Below are 6,715 nucleotides of genomic sequence, written 5' to 3'. Positions count from 1 at the left end.
CATTCTTTAAAGAGGTAGTCATTTCCGTCGAAAGAACGACATCGTGATGACCATTTTGAAAAACATACTTCACCATGATTTTTGGATATAGTTTCATGTTCATAAGAAAAATCATTTTTCCAGAAGAACAACTTTTAAATCAAAGTTTATCATAGTTTTTAATTATCAAACCCAAAACAGCCCGCGGTGTTACTACAACTGCGTATGTCCGGTTTTACGGTGTTTTTTGTGTATTCAGGTTTTAAATCATTAAGTTAGCATATCATATAGATATATAACATGTGTTGATTGATTTTAAAAGTTAAGTTAGAAGGATTAACTTTTTTTGCGAACAAGTTTGGAATTAACTAAATTATGTTCTAGTGATTACAAGTTTAAATCTTCGAATATGATAGTTATATATATATATGAATCGAATGATGTTATGAACATCATTACTACCTCAAGTGTAGTAGGTAAACCTACTGGAAATGATGAAAAATAAACTTGAGCTTCAAAGGATCTTCGATGGCTTGAAAGTTCTTGAAGTAGAATCATGACACGAAAACAAGTTCAAGTAAGATTACTACTTGAATTAAGATAGTTATGTTTATAAAAATTGAACCAAAGCTTGAATATGATTCTTACCTTTGATTTAGAATGAAAACCTACTGAGATTAATAAAAGTTTCTTGATCTTGGATGATTACTCATTATAAAGAAAGAAAAGATTCTTAAGTTTGTTTTCTTGCTAAATGTGACAACCCAGAAATTTTTGACCAAATTTAAACTTTATCTTTAAATGATTTAATTTTTTCGACACGATAAGCAAAGTCTGTAATGTTGAGTCACGAAAGTTTTAGAACTATATTCATGTAATCAATTATTCTTTGACTGTTCTCGAAGATTTACGAACAATATATATATATATAACTTAATGTGCATATATATATACGATTTCATGTTATTTAGTAAACGATAGTAACATTCGATTATTGATTCGATTGATATTTAGATAAGTTAACTAAAACGTTTAAGATGAACCAGTAAAACACTAATTTGCTACAGTATTTTTGAATTGCTACAGTACCATAAAAGCTACAGTGTTTTCGAAAATCACTATTTGCTACAGTAAAAAAACTTTACTACAGTAACTTTGCTACAGTAAAACACTATTTTAAAATGAAAATGTATATATGTATATGTATATACTACGAGACGATGATTTATAGAAGCAAATAACCAAAACACTTAATTGATTAAAGCTACACTTCGAGTGACATAGTTTATCAATGACTAAGTTTAATTTTTGATAGTCGCGTAATGAAAAGTACTAGTTTTCTAAGCGTACGAAAATGCATTCGAGAAACCGGAACCGGGACATAAGTCGAGTAGAAACGTACGAGTCAACGGACCAAAAATTACAAGTCAACTATGCACGTGAATATAATATAATATATAATTAATTATATAAATTAAATATATTATATTTATATTATAATAATATGTCGACAAGCTAGTGTACAAAACGATTGTGAGCTGGATCCCATAGCCATGCGATCGCATGGCCAAGGAGGCTAAACCCCATGCGATCGCATGGGGTACTGTTTCAAGTCAGGTACTATAAAAGCTCGATCTGGTTCCAGCTGAATCTATCTATCCCTCTTTCTCTAATATTACTCCGTATATTTATTTAATTTATTTTATTATTATTATTATTATTATTATTATTATTATTATTATTATTATTATTATTATTATTATTATTATTATTATTATTAAGATTAAGATTAATATTATTCTAAATCTTATTAATATTATTAGTAGTATAATAATTATTAGTATTATACATAAAATACTACGACGAGGTTATGTCCAAATGATTTCAAAATGGTTTTCGAGCAATATAGAGCTAAGGAAACTATGGGTTATAACTATGGAGGTTATGGGTAATGTTCGTGGGTATTGTTCGCAAGTCAAACCTAGTGTTTATCATCTTCGTTTCGTCTACGTACTTTCCTGCAATATTGAATCACAATATTGATACGTTGAGATCTACGGTTATTTGGTATTCCGAGTTTCGGTCACATTTCGGTGAATGACTTGATGTGCTGCTAAGGTGAGTTTCATTTGCTCCCCTTTTAATTGCTTTTGCAATCTATATTTTTGGGCTGAGAATACATGCACTTTATTTTAAACGCAATGGATACAAGTACATACTAAATTCTACACTGAGTTTGAACCGAAAATCCCTTAGCTTTGGTAACTAGTAACTGCCAGTTATAAGAACTGGTGGATGCGAGTAGTTGTATATGGATCCATAGGGCTTGACATCCCCTTCTGTTCCAGGTATAGAAACCCTAGCCTGAACTATAAAACAGACGTATGCTATTTGAGTTTAGTACACGTTGTTTTGCGTGCATTGTACATGTTGGTTGCATGTATGTTAAAACAGGGGGACTTATTATATAGCCGTTAAAGTTTAGTTACCAGGGTGCTTAATCTTGTAGAATATTTTGATAAACATTTTTGGATGAAACAACTGAAATCTTGTGATCCACCTTTATATACAGATTATACGAAACATTAAAACTATGAACTCACCAACCTTTGTGTTGACACTTGTTAGCATGTTTATTCTCAGGTTCCCTAGAAATCTTCCGCTGTTTACTTATATGTTATACAAGATATGTGCATGGAGTCATACATGCTTTATTCGAGAAAACGTTGCATTCACAAATCATCATCATCTATCTTATTTTGACTGCATTGTCAACAGAAGTATTACTGTAAACTATTATATTACGGTGATTGTCTATATGTAGAAATCATCAGATGTTAAAAACCTTTGATTTAAATATTCATTTATGGTGTGCCTTTTCAAAAGAATACAATGTTTACAAAACGTATCATATAGAGGTCAAATACCTCGCAATGAAATCGATGAATAACGTGTTCATCCAAGTGAATTTGGAGCGATCGTCACACTAAATAATTCATGCTAGTTGACAAATGGTTGGTTCCACATGTTCCTTAATCATTTAAGGCTACTAAGGAGCAGATTTTTATGTGTATATATCAATAGTGTGTACATCTAGGAGCTGGGTATTGTACGAGTACGAATACGGTTGCATTTGAGTAAAATTGTTGATGAAAATGTATGAGGATGTAATTGTAAGCATTTTTGTTAAGTAGAAGTACTTTGATATGTGTCTTGAAGTCTTTCAAAAGTGTACTAATACATCTAAATACACTACATGTATATACATTTTAACTGAGTCGTTAAGTCATCGTTAGTCGTTACATGTAAGTGTTGTTTTGAAACCTTTAAGTTAACGATCTTGTTAAATGTAATTAATTCATTGTTATTATACTTAAATGAGATGTTAAATTGTTATGTTAACATGATAACATGGTGTATAAATATATCTTAACACCACATATATATATATATATATATATATATATATATATATATATATATATATATATATATATATATATATATATATATATATATATATATATATATATATATGTTAAAATACTATTACAACGATAATCGTTACATATATGTATTGTTTCGAAATCCTTAAGTTATTAGTCTCATCTTACTCGTGTAGTTCATTGTTAATACGCTTAATGATATATGTAACTATCATTTCATGATGTTAAACATAGTGTATTAATATCTTAATATGATACATATGTATTTAGTAAGACGTTGTTATAACGATAATCATTATATATATCGTTTCGAGTTTCCTTAATTCAATAGTATCATTTTATGTATATAACTCATTGTTAATATACCTAGTGAGATACTTTCTTATCATAATATCATGTTAACTATATATATATATATATATATATATATTCATATATATATATATATATATATATATATATATATATATATATATATATATATCATCATATAATTTTTACAAGTTTTAACGCTCGTGAATCGCCGGTCAACTTGGGTAGTAAAATGTCTACATGAAACTCATTTCAAATAATCAAGTCTTAACAAGTTTGATTGCTTAACATGTTGGAAACATTTACTCATGCAAATATAGTTTTCATTTAATATATAAACATGGAAAAGTTCGGGTCACTACAAATATTATATTAAATTACCATATAATATTATATTAATATTAACAATAGATGTTATAATTATATTTATAATATTTACAATGTTTTTTATTTTAATAAAAAAATTATAAAATAAATATTTGCTTATTAAACTTATAATATTATTTATGAATGACATTTTATATAATATAAAATTAATTTACACTTTGAGCATATATTTAAAAAACTACGTTAATAAAAATATTTGTAGAATATTATATAAATGCACTAGTTCATGTTGCTTAATTGATGTTAAAATAGTTATTTGATAATCCTTATAGATATTTAGATGTATGTTTGTTCTGCTTCATTTGAGATTTTGACATAATGAAATTAGCTTGTAATAAAAACATATACAATTAGAGACGTACATATTATATTGTTATTAATGATCAATTTTAAAACAATTTTTAGGAGCTCATCGATTATTTTTCAATTAAAATCAAAATTATTCTAACGGACGGGTTGATAATTGCGTTAATATTAAATATTAATGCTTTCGATACAAATGTTATCAGTGATAAAAAGTTTTTTTTATTGTAACCCGTATTATACATTTGATAATGCTCAATATTAACATTATCGACTACTAATTTATACAAATGTCGTGCAACGCACGGGCTCATAAAACTAGTATACATATAAAGCACGTGACAATAATCTTACGTGATGGCTTCTGAATTAATCTGAATTAAATTTGCACACCGTGTCATTTTCTCAATTAATCTGAATTAATCTTCTGAAGCCGCCACATAAGATTATTGTCACACTCTTTATATATATATATATATATATATATATATATATATATATATATATATATTGTTAATACTGAAATGTCCCATTCTTATTGATTAAAAACGTTCCATATTAATTGATTTCATTGCGAGGTTTTGACCTCTATATGAGACGTTTTTCAAAGACTGCATTCATTTTTAAAACAAACCATAACCTTTATTTCATAAATAAAGGTTTAAAAAGCTTTACGTAGATTATCAAATAATGATAATCTAAAATATCCTGTTTACACACGACCATTATATAATGGTTTACAATACAAATATGTTACATCGAAATCAATTTCTTGAATGCAGTTTTTACACAATATCATACAAACATGGACTCCAAATCTTGTCCTTATTTTAGTATGCAACAGCGGAAGCTCTTAGTATTCACCTGAGAATAAACATGCTTTAAACGTCAACAAAAATGTTGGTGAGTTATAGGTTTAACCTATATATATCAGATCGTAACAATAGACCACAAGATTTCATATTTCAATACACATCCCATACATAGAGATAAAAATCATTCATATGGTGAACACCTGGTAACCGACATTAACAAGATGCATATATATAAGAATATCCCCATCATTTCGGGACACCCTTCGGATATGATATAAATTTCGAAGTACTAAAGCATCCGGTACTTTGGATGGAGTTTGTTAGGCCCAATAGATTTATCTTTAGGATTCGCGTCAATTAGGGTGTTTGTTCCCTAATTCTTAGATTACCAGACTTAATAAAAAGGGGCATATTCGATTTCGATAATTCAAACATAGAATGTAGTTTCACGTACTTGTGTCTATTTTGTAAATCATTTATAAAACCTGCATGTATTCTCATCCCAAAAATATTAGATTTTAAAAGTGGGACTATAACTCACTTTCACAGATTTTTACTTCGTCGGGAAGTAAGACTTGGCCACTGGTTGATTCACGAACCTATAACAATATATACATATATATCAAAGTATGGTCAAAATATATTTACAACACTTTTAATATATTTTGATGTTTTAAGTTTATTAAGTTAGCTGTTCTCGTTAGTAACCTACAACTAGTTGTCCATAGTTAGATGTACAGAAATAAATCGATAAATATTATCTTGAATCAATCCACGACCCAGTGTATACGTATCTCAGTATTGATCACAACTCAAACTATATATATTTTGGAATCAACCTCAACCCTGTATAGCTAACTCCAACATTCACATATAGAGTGTCTATGGTTGTTCCGAAATATATATAGATGTGTCGACATGATAGGTCGAAACATTGTATACGTGTCTATGGTATCTCAAGATTACATAATATACAATACAAGTTGATTAATTTATGGTTGGAATAGATTTGTTACCAATTTTTACGTAGCTAAAATGAGAAAAATTATCCAATATTGTTTTACCCATAACTTCTTCATTTTAAATCCGTTTTCAGTGAATCAAATTGCTATGGTTTCATATTGAACTCTATTTTATGAATCTAAACAGAAAAAGTATAGGTTTATTGTTGGAAAAATAAGTTACAAGTCATTTTTGTAAAGGTAGTCATTTCAGTCAAAAGAACGACGTCTAGATGACCATTTTAGAAAACATACTTCCACTTTGAGTTTAACAATAATTTTTGGATATAGTTTCATGTTCATAATAAAAATCATTTTCCCAGAATAACAACTTTTAAATCAAAGTTTATCATAGTTTTTAATTAACTAACCCAAAACAGCCCGCGGTGTTACTACGACGGCGTAAATCCGGTTTTACGGTGTTTTTCGTGTTTCCAGGTTTTAAATCATTAAGTTAGCATATCATATAGAT

Source organism: Rutidosis leptorrhynchoides, chromosome 5 (genome assembly GCF_046630445.1).
Source record: "Rutidosis leptorrhynchoides isolate AG116_Rl617_1_P2 chromosome 5, CSIRO_AGI_Rlap_v1, whole genome shotgun sequence".
Taxonomy (NCBI): Eukaryota; Viridiplantae; Streptophyta; class Magnoliopsida; order Asterales; family Asteraceae; genus Rutidosis; species Rutidosis leptorrhynchoides.
This window is presented reverse-complemented; position numbering follows the sequence as displayed.